Source organism: Branchiostoma floridae, chromosome 15 (genome assembly GCF_000003815.2).
Source record: "Branchiostoma floridae strain S238N-H82 chromosome 15, Bfl_VNyyK, whole genome shotgun sequence".
NCBI classification, from domain to species: domain Eukaryota; kingdom Metazoa; phylum Chordata; class Leptocardii; order Amphioxiformes; family Branchiostomatidae; genus Branchiostoma; species Branchiostoma floridae.
Genome location: NC_049993.1, coordinates 20,559,510 through 20,570,500, shown reverse-complemented (window position 1 = coordinate 20,570,500; position 10,991 = coordinate 20,559,510). Strand labels below are relative to the sequence as shown.

The window sequence follows — 10,991 nt, the reverse complement described above, 5'->3', positions numbered from 1 at the left end:
TGCGTGATTAACTCGCTCCGTGTTGTCTCTGTGTAAATATTGACGGGAGTTTGGACACCGCTGTGTCGGCCCGTGGAGTGGGCAGACCGCACAGGTCAGTTCGGCTGTTTTCTTTTATATATTGTTTACGTCTAGCTACGGATCGTAAAATGTACAGTTAACTCGTATCCTTTTGGTGACCCTTTGCACAATTTTATGACAGAAGATGTCCGTGTAAAAGGTGTGCGAAGCCGGGAACACCTGTAGAAAGGTGTCCAAAGATGGGCGTAACCTTAACATAGGTGTGTTCAGGTCAGGGATGGGAATTCTAAATACTCCATTGTTAAGTTACAATCCCTTTGTATCCAGCGTCAACTCTAGACACTGATTGTACTAGAGCAATCACTCAGGGACTCTACAAGGCGTTCAGTTTATTTACGGCGAAATCTGAAACTTTCCTTAAGTAAACCCAGGGGTCCAAAGACTGCAAATGAACAAACTTTGTCAAATCCGGAAAATCTACGTGTTTATAAGTTATATAACCTTGTGTGGGGTCGAAAACGTCTACGACACTTCTTGACATTCTGACACTTTTTATATACATCTTACGTAGGAATGCAATGTCGGGGAATCGTTTTGTTCTGAAACTGAATCGGTGAGGATTTTGATCATTTTGCTTGTCAGTATTAAAACTGTTTGGAGTGTGGTATTTTTAGACTTCAGGACTTCGCCCGAGGCGTTAATCATGATATGCATAGAGATAACCTAGTTCTCAGTTCTGTTCAGTCACTAACAGAGGCCATATTATACTGTAGTAGTATCGTGTGTAGCGTAACAACTTGTAGAGGGGGGAGTGTAACATTATTTTAGTGGACCTTACCTGGAGGTATGTAACATTATTTTAGTGGACCTTACCTATGTATGCAAATTAGTAGTTGTAATATAGTCTGTGATTTGTGTGAATACCAGCTGTTGTATGTAGTTGGTAACGTTACGTCCTGTTTTAACGTCTTGAAGTCCAGGAAGATTATCTACCTAAAAACTAACGTATGATAGTAATGGGCTGAATACAGTATCCAGTATCCAGTACATTAACAAAGTACACACTTGAGTTGATGCGATATCATGCAGATACCGGAAGTAGGTGGGGCGGATATGTGCGTAAAACGTGGCTCTCGGAATGACCTTTTAAGTGAAGGGAAGGTCTAGGAAATGCCTGGGGGGATGAATTGTCGGTAACACCCCTCCTCTCCAAGCAGATGTTAGTGAGCGTTACCGACTTCTGACTCGTCCGCTTCGTTTTAGTTTGTTACCTCCGGGATGGAGGTTCACCCCCGGCGGAGGTACTGTTTCTGTCTGTGCCTGTGCGTTCGTACCTGTAACTCAATACCCTTTTGGTGGATTTGTTTGAAATTTGATACATGAGTAGTTATTGGACGCCGTGGTTGTATATTCAGGTACTACAAAACTGCAGGCATCTTGTTTACTTCTCCAAGTGTCAAATCCCATTTCCTACAAAGCGTCCGACGCGTCCGATGCCAATTACAATACATCAGATAGACGTCAGCAATGTTTCCAAATGATTGTACCGATTTGCTAAGGCGTTTTCGAATGTTACCCTTAACTGGGTAATAGGGTCAAAGTTTGAGATACTAGTATAAATATAGCCACTTGTTTAGGTGGTCTCATTCTACAGCTAATGCACGTATACACCCTCTGGCTTAAGCACAATTACTGTCACAATCCGGCTATATCCTATACGGCTTAACGTATCAACTACGTCAGTGGAAGCGACCCGTGCGATTGGTCGAGAGGAATTGAGCCACTTTGGTTACATCCCTGCCACAGAGATCGCATGCGAACGCATTGTGTTTTTTAACGGTCGCTTCCCGGTTTGTGACATGTTAAAGGGCGGGGGACAAAAGAAATAAATCGCCTCTCGTGCGGTCACTAACGCGGCATAGCCAGAACACGGCGTAACCATAGCTGGTTTAGCTACAGTTACTTTAGTGCAAGGATGATGGTCTTCCACCAGAAAACACCTGTAACCTGTTGGAATTTGAACCAGAAGTGGTGACACATGAGAAGTGGTTAACAACTTTAAATATCTCACTGATGGAAAGTTCTGAAACATACCTTGAAGTCAGAAACGCTCTTGTTTGGGACAAGCTACAACAAGATATGGACATGTTCGTGGCGGTTTCATGTTCGCGCTTTTTCACTTTAAATCTCTCGCAAACTTTGAACCATTCCGAATATGTTCCCTTATCAGTAAAATTCTGCAGTATAGTTTCAAGAGCAAACTAAATCCCCGCGAATAGTTCACCCTTTACAGTATCATAGGCCTTCTCTTCGTCGGTGAATGATCCAGCAGTGCAAACTAGTTTGTTCCATATATATAATAGTAATAAGGGTCTTTGGACAAGTTAGGAATACAAGTCTAGTAGGATTTAATTGGCCTTTGAGTGAACTGTCCGGCCGGTGATAGCTGGATAGACTGTAACAGACTGACTGAGATCCCATAGCTACTCTCCAAGCAGAGGTTAGGCTCCGGCTGTTTTTTTAACGTTTTTTTAGTCGTTTTTATCGGGCTTTCTATTTTTTTTTAATATCTTGCTGTGTCAAAACCTAACTGACTGGCGTACTTCAAGAAAAATGACAAAATAGAAAGCCCGATAAAAACGACTAGAAGACGTTAAAAAACAGCCGGAGCCTAACCTCTGCTTGGATAGTACCCATAGCAACTTATTTGTCCCTATTTGACCAAATTCTTCTCTTTCAATCCACCGTACATCTGCCTAGAGACTAGTTCCAAACCGTGACTGTTCGGCTGGAGCTTATATCTACAGAATTGTGTAACTTTAGAGTAAACACCAGATTGTATCTACACACGTGTTTACTCGCGCAGTATAACATGCCTGTCCCGTAATGCACCCTCGGGGTCCGATGACAGTTTCATGGCACACGGATTAAAACGCTTGTTTGCCTTGTTTTTAACCTGAAAGTTGAACTTTGATTTGTGTGTCTGGGTGGAAGTCAATTATGGTGACCTTTGACCTTATCGATCGAAAAATCGATTCGAATATTAGTTTTAGGAAGGACGTTATATAATGCCATTGGTTTTATTTAGGTGGTATGGTGTAAGTGCGTGGTATTTGGTCCAGAATCCAGAGGTCCTGGGTTCGAATCATGTCATGCTACCGATCTTGTACCCTTGGGAAAGGCACTTGACTCAACTTTTCTCACTCCACCCAGGTGTAAAAATGGGTACCTGACTTCGGTTGGGGAGGTAAAAGGCAGTGGAAGGAGATGGATGAGCTCTGCCTTCCAATACCATGCTCCAGACACAGTGGATAACAACCCAGTGCCGCTACTGCCTCGGCAAAAAGACTATAGGACAAAATATGTTGCTAGCTTGAGTGCAGTGCCACATTGTCGTTGTCTGTCTGAAGAAAATTGAAGTACAACAAGGTTTAGTCCTTCTATGTGCTCAGGCCAGACCAGATTACAAAGAAAAAACACACATTAAGACTACGAGGGGCGTGCAATAAGAAATGCCCCTGACCCACTTCCAGTTGTTTTATCTAGATGAAATGTTGTATGTGTAATGATTCATATCTTCTTGGGTTATGTTGCAAAAAGCAGTTCTGAACTAATTGTGGTTTCTGATTTACTGGTGTTTGAACTGAGTCAGGTGTAAAATGGACCAGGTGTGAAATGGAGCCAGTTGAGTGTCGCTCAGTGATCCGGTTTTTGTATTTGAAAGGACGCACACCAAAGGAGACGTTTGATGAAATGAAAGAAACTTATGGTGATGATGCCCCATCATATGATCTTGTAAAACGCTGGCATCCTGAATTCAAACATGGTCGGAAGTCTGTGGAAACAGCTCCCAGACTCGGTCGTCCCTCTTCTGCCATTGAAGAGGCATCTGTTGGAGGACCAACCTGGGATGTCCTACAAAAACGGTGTCCAGAGCTGCATCAAATGATGGGAGAAATGCATAACTCTGGGTGCTTCCTATGAAGAGAAAGACTAATAACTGTGCCAAGTTTCATTAATCTCCTGCTATGGGGAATGGGTCAGGGGCATTTCTTATTGCACGCCCCTCGTATAAAGACTTGAGTCATGGTTTTGTGACCTTTTGGCTTCAGTGTCGTTAAAAGGTGGGTCGCGTTATCTGATCGGGGATGACGCGTTATTGGCTCAGCGATGACGTAGACGAACTTCTGACCTTCTTGTTCTGACCTTTCTTGCTGAACGGTTTGACCTTTCCACCTTTGAGGCGATTATTTTAGCACCTTATCATATAATTCTTATATCGGTTTAGCCATGTGTACAGAAAGGCATATGCCGGTACGATGACCGAGCCTAGTGGGGAGAGTGTTTGCCTTACATTCGGTAGGTCATGAGTTCGATCCCCGGCCGAGTCATACCAAGGACTTTAAAAATGGTATATGTGGCTTTCTCTGCTTAGATCGCAGCACTAGTTAGAAAGAACACACATCACTACCAGCGGACTAGCCCCTACTGTAGTAGCTTGCACAAATGTGTGGCCCAAGGGCTACACAAATGGTGGTGGGCGCCACCCCTAAACATACGTTACAGGTGTACAGGCAACTTTTTTAACAAAAGGGTTGTTGTGAAAGTTGTTATTGCTCTTTTGTTTTATTTCGCTTTAACAGATCTGATCAACAAGACGTTTGTATGAATCAACTTGCACAGTGGCCCTGCGGCGTAACACCAACACCCAGCTCCGCGGGCATGCGACACTCTTGTCTTGTTCCTATTTGTTCCTTTTTTGTCCCCATTGTCATTTTAGGCTAATTGCGCTTTTAGTGATGACGTCAATAAAAACGTCACGGCTGCTATAAAATGCGTCATCACTGCCAGTGTGTAGCAGAGAAAGTGTCAACTTGACTTCAGGCTTTCTTTACAGCATCTAAATGTAGCAACGCCGTGTTTGACATTCACTAAGGTCACATTTCCAAACCGGCACCCGCTCGATCGGGCAGATTTACTGGAACGAAAAGTCGGATTCAAAAGACAACAAAATACACAAAACGTAACGACATCTTTGCCTCAGGACAGTGTTAATATGATTCGTGCATATTTCTTGATACAAACCGGTTTGAACAAAATGTGCTTCAAATGTTCTAATTTCAAGCTTAGGTAGATTATGAAGTTCCCATTATATTTCTAACCTCCATGGTTTTATCATGGCTCACTTTAGCCGAGAAGGTTCTTATGTCGGGAAGAGAATATTGTATGTTGTGTCTTCCTAGCAAGGGGCAAAGTCTGAGACGTCTGTTTTCCTACCTGCTGTATGAAGTATTAGTTCGTTTACAGACCACGACCTTGACAGCTCGGTGACCTTGACAAGTTGGGTGATGAGGGTTAGCCGAAGGATGGTAATAGTGAGTGTCTGCCAGTGTTAAAGGGTCTTAACAGTTCCAGGTCCGTTCATTTCAAGATTCTGGGCCGCGAGCGAGCGTGGCCCAGTGGATCGGTTTGCGTCCCTTATGTTTGTGTACCCTTAATTTAAGGGTCAACTACGTCTTCTGTATGGTCATTACTACTTATGATGGTCATTAATAATTTTGAGCTGTTAACCTCCAGCAAAAAGAGGTCTTAACAGTTCCCCGGGCCCGGTATGTAGTACTTGTTTGTACGGCCGTGTTTGTCCCACCTGTTGCCGCACTCAGCCGTGTAATCAGGGTGCATGGTTCTGCGGGGCCGAGGGTCCTCGCGTTACCGGCATGTTTGTAGTTCCGACAGTTTCCGAGAAAGCGGAGTCCTGACATGCCTCGTTAGCTCAGTAAGCCTTTCTAAGGAGTTACGGACAGTAGAATATTAGACCATAACTTCTTGTGAATACTTGGCCAGGAGAGTGTGCTCCCTGTAAGGGTAACATTTTTCCTATGGTGGCCAAAAGACCCTGGCAATTCATCTTTACAGCCAGCGTAGTTAGTCTGTTAGTTTCCCACCGTGCGTGCCAGGAGCCTTGCGAAGTTGGCGGGTTGCCCGGTCGCGAGGCCCCGGGGGAACCACCTGCTCGCCCCGAGCTGAAGTGTAACGGACCCCGCTCCTGTTTAGCGCGCCGAGAAGAGCTAATCTTCAACTGGTTCTGACAGGAGCGACAGCCGATATGTGCCACGAACGGCGAGCCGCAGCTTAACGTTCCGGCCTATCAAGGACTGCATCCTTTCCCACTCACATGCAAGCCCGACTCGTCACGACTGGGACTAGAACTCGCGACCCTCGGATCCCAAAGCTAGGTCGCTAACCGCGCTACGGAGTAAGGATGTTGATGTCCGTCGACTGCGGAACCGTAAAGACCTCCAGTCCCATGCAAGCCGAGTGAATGACAAATTGTAGCCGGGACTCGAACTCGCGACCCTTCGATCCCGAAGAGGGGTCGCTATCCGCGCCACGGAGGACGGAGGTCGGTGCCCGTCGATCGCAGAAGCGTGAAGGCCTCCCGTCCCATGCATGCTGAGTGAGTGATAAATTGTAGCAGGGACTCGAACTCGCGACCCTCCGATCCAAAAGCGGGTTCGCTCACCGCGCTACGGAGTAGGCATTGAAGGTCGGTGCCCGTCGATGTAGTACCGTCGATCGCAGAAGCGTGAAGGCCTCCAGTCCCATGCACGTGCATGCTGACTGAGTGACAAATTGTAGCCGGGACTGGAACTCGCGACCCTCTGGTCCCAAATAGGGGTCGCTAACCGCGCTACGGAGTAGATAGGTCGGTGCCCGTCGATCGCAAAAGCGTGAAGGCCTCCAGTCCCATACATGCTGACTGAGTGACAAATTGTAGCCGGGACTGGAACTCGCGACCCTCTGGTCCCAAATAGGGGTCGCTAACCGCGCTACGGAGTAGATAGGTCGGTGCCCGTCGATCGCAAAAGCGTGAAGGCCTCCAGTCCCATGCATGCTGACTGAGTGACAAGTTGTAGCCGGGACTGGCACTCGCGACCCTCTGATCCAGAAGCGGGGTCACTCACCGCGCCACGGAGGGCGGAGGTCGGTGCCAGAGGACCGCTGAAGCGCGAAGACCTATCTGTCCTGTCCTGTCGTCACTCCCGATGACACGACCGGTCGTTAGTAATGCTGGTGTTTGATTACCAGGCAGGGAGCGGTGAAGACCGGAAGTAGACTTCCTGTGTGAAGTGTGTGTCGTTCTTATAACCCTCACTACACGGCTTCTACTCCACTCTAACGCACGGATCGTGTCGCTCCGGGTCTCACGTACAAGAAACAAGGCTTACAGGTAAATATGTAGGCTATAGATAGGCTACATGTGTTTTGTGCACCTTTTGGAATAACGCTCTTGAACGGTGGGCGTGTCTATGTGCATTGGGAACGCCGCCGCTCCGAAAGGTGTGTTGTTGTTTTACCTGACGTACAAGTGTTTCACCTGCCGCCGAGCTGTTGACGTAACGTCACTGTTTAATGATTGACCCGACGACGTTTTCTCATACGCAATTATGTATGTACCAAGAGTCTGCCTGCCGCTACGAAGCCACATTCGTCCTACGACTTTTTTTGGTCGTCAGACTTTCAGCGAGGTTCAGACAAAAACAACGGATGAAAATCATCTACGGTAACCTTTTTTCGTCGCAAGACAGTCAAACGTTTGTTTAAGACACTTATCTCCCACGATTGCCCAACGAATACCCTTAAGTTGCTCTTGTAATACTTCATGATATATGGAATCGTTGGGAGGTTTACTTGACTGGTCATGCCCTTTGGTTTATTTGATCTGGTCTTTGTAACGCTAGCGAACTGTGACATCGTCTTTTCTCTACCGATCTGTGGCTTTTACACGTTGTGACATCTACACATACCCTACGGGCTTCCCACGTTGTACGTATGACATTGCAAGTTTGAATGAACGAATTTCTAACATATTTTCTTATTTTAGTTTCCATTTTCATGACAAGTTTGACAGCATACCAAAACGGCAGCTCTGTCAGTATAATTGGTATTGGTAATTGGTATTGTACATTGGTATTACTCAAGTGTCCTGGACTGTCTGTATGTGGTAAAACTAAAAGTTAAGTTCCTATATCTTTTGAAGCCGTAAGCCAGTGCCTGGGTTGTCCACTATCGGGAGTCACGGTATTGGAAGGCGGAGCCCATCTACCTTCTGCCACCGCTTTTTACCTCCCCAACCGAAGTTCAGAGGTTAGGCTCCGGCTGTTTGTTTTTTTTTACGTCAAGAATAGAAAGCCCTTAAAAACGTGAAAAACAAAAACAGCCGAAGGGTAAGCCTAACCTCTGCTTGGAGAGTATTTCCCAAAGAACACGACGTCTAGGGATCGAACCCACGACCTATCGCTCTCATGTCCGCCAGCCTACCCACTGGGCTGTTCGACGCCACCTGTGTATGACAGAAGGAGACGCCCTACGCTCAGACCTACAGGTTTGCCAGACCTCCTGTAGACAAGGCTCGCAATTTACCAGGTCATCTCGCCGCTGCAGGGAGTTAGTCAGCCAAATTTGACGCGGAAACGGTGTTACATGTTTACCTGAGCCGTCAGGGTGGCCGGGAAAGGCAACGTCGCCGAGACCCTTTAAGCCGACGACGTTTTCCTGTCCGCAGTCTCGTATCTCGGGCGCGGCGGCGGCGGAGGCTCTGGAACCCGTCAGCGGCGTGACAGTTCAGATAGTCCCGCGGATTTAGTACTACTGTCCCGGGAACACAGAAGGCCAGCCGGTCTGCTGTAGCAGGGAATATGGCGAAGACAATCTCCAAGGCAAGTAGGTGTAGGGTCTGACTAGTGGTTCGTCTTTTTAGCTGATTCTCCTTGCCTTTGGAGCTCCGTACTGGAGACCTGTGTAAACCCCCTGTCACAAAATCGACGAGGGGCACGCCTTTACATTTAACGGAGCTGCGTGACCTACGAACGTCGTCCGATATCTCAAAATCGAAAAGTTGGGAGAACACCCTGAGTATTACTGGAGCAGACCCGTTTTCCGTGGTCGCCTGTTGCAGACTCAAGCAACGTACAAAGTGCTATAAACACGTGTAAACCAAGCAGAACTACACATCTGCTTGGAGTCCGTGTCTGGGAGATGAAGCGTTTTACTCCGTGTCCTCCACGCTAACAGGTGGTCACGCCCAACCGCCGTTCCGACCTGCAGGACGTCCTGCGTGGCGCCACCGTACCGCCGTGCCAAGCCTGGATGCCGGACTGCTTCCAGGGGCTACACAGGCCTATTTCCCCCGCTCTAGGGTGAACATGCTCCCAGGGTAATTCTACAACATATATAACAGGCCCCTTGAGTTAGCCTGGAGTCCAGCCTTGTTCGATTTGTTCCGCTCCCGAATGTCGCTACTAACCAACAAGTTGTTGGCGAGTCGAGTAGCGACCTTCAGGAGCGGAACGAAGCGAACAAGGCTGGACTCCAGGCTAACTCGAGTTAGACCTTGAGAAACACAAAAAGGGCCGCGGGTCTGGCATCCAGGCTAGACTGTGCGTGTACCCCACCTGGGGCGCGTTAGGGAGGCTCTGGTCGGCCGATCCTTGTTCGCACTCGCTAAGACTGTCACTCTTTGCTTCTGTGCGACGTCTTAAACTTGTCCTGGAGCCAGGAGTAAGAAAGTGCCAATGAGGTCTTAGTGCTATTTTGCCTTTATTTCTGACAGCTGTTTGGGACTTAGATGTAACACATTAACAGCAGACGGGAATCGGTGGGACTAGTCGCACTGGCCAAAGTGTTTTGCTTCTATGCAACGTCATAAGTCCTGTACTGGTCTTAGAAGTTAGGAAGGGTCAAGAAGGGCTCTCTATTTCTGGACAGCACTAGGAGTCAGAAAAAGCTGCGAACACATAGTTGTCATAATACCGATTTTTTTTTATTCAATAGCGCAACTCGGGCTTGAGATCAGGTCCATTTGATTCTGTACAGCCATTTGAAATATAGACTGAAAGCAGTAGCAAAGAAGACTCTAGTCTGGCGACCTTGTTGCGAGTTTCCCACCTCTAGACTATGCAGCTGTTACTAGTAAGCGGAAAGCAGTGCGGTATGAGGGGGAACAAGCTTCGATCGCTGAGCAAATCCGTCCAAGGTACCGACGTTCAGATTTGACAGTAACTAGGGCTTAGTGTCAGGTCCCATTGTGTCCGCACAGCTGTTTGAAACACAGACTGATGGCAGAAGTAGGGAAGACTCTATTCAGGCGGGCTTGTTGTTTTGTTTTGTGGTTCTCGTCTCTTTGCCACTGTTAGCAAGCAGTAAGCAGGACGGCATGAGGCTTCAATCGACCAAATTCGTCCAAGGTACCGACATTCTGATTCAACAGTAACTAGGGCTTAGTGTCAGGTCCCATTGGTCTGAACAGCTGTTTGAAGCACAGACTGAAGGCGGTAGCTAGCAAGAACAAGGACAAAGATTGATCTAGTCAGGGTTTCTTCTCTCTGTGCAGCTGTTGGACAGCGGTAAGCAGCGCCAGGCACGACACAAGGCGAAAACCCTTAGCACGAATCAGTCCAAGGTACCGACCTAATGACTCAACTGTATAACACGCATGTTTAACCCAAGTTGTCAAGACGTCGCTGGTCAGTCTTAGACTAAAGGAAGGGGCCATCGAGAACACCTTAGCGTCCAGACGCGACAGATTAAACAATAGATAAGACTTCGGATGTTAAGAACATGACTTCAGGGGTGCTGATTTCTATGAGTCATCAAGTGGATAGGATTTTTGGAAGGCCTTTTAAGACGCGGCCAAATTCATCGAACGTCTTTCTTGTGCGTAGGGCTTCAACGAGGGAACGACAGAGCCGACCGGCGACAAGCTGGGATCCACCTAAACCTTTTCCGTATTTTGGCCAACTGAAGATTGTTGCTGCTCCCAGTTTTTCTGATGTAAACCGTACCAGTCTTACGACGATTGTCATCCTGGACCTTTAATACGAGGTATTGCCTTTCTGTGGTAGCGCTAACATTGGGTTCCGTGTCCTGTGCGTCAACTATTTCTGTATGATGCAATGACGGGGAGTTTG

The 10,991-nt window shown here is 47.3% G+C and overlaps 1 protein-coding gene across 6 annotated transcripts in view; it reads left to right on the top strand.

Moving 5' to 3' along the window:
• LOC118431843 (A disintegrin and metalloproteinase with thrombospondin motifs 6-like) overlaps positions 1 to 10,991 on the top strand; it is a 40,729-nt gene that overhangs the window by 19,350 nt on the left and 10,388 nt on the right. For 2 of the 6 annotated variants that reach the window (XM_035843241.1, XM_035843236.1), the window contains exon 1: positions 1 to 94. The exons of 2 other annotated variants lie outside the window; for them this stretch is intronic. The gene's annotated coding sequence lies outside the window, so the exon portion shown is untranslated. Of the gene's footprint in view, positions 95 to 6,967; positions 7,253 to 10,453; positions 10,906 to 10,991 lie in introns of those variants that run through there. 2 more of the 6 variants (XM_035843237.1, XM_035843240.1) reach the window with 2 other exon arrangements.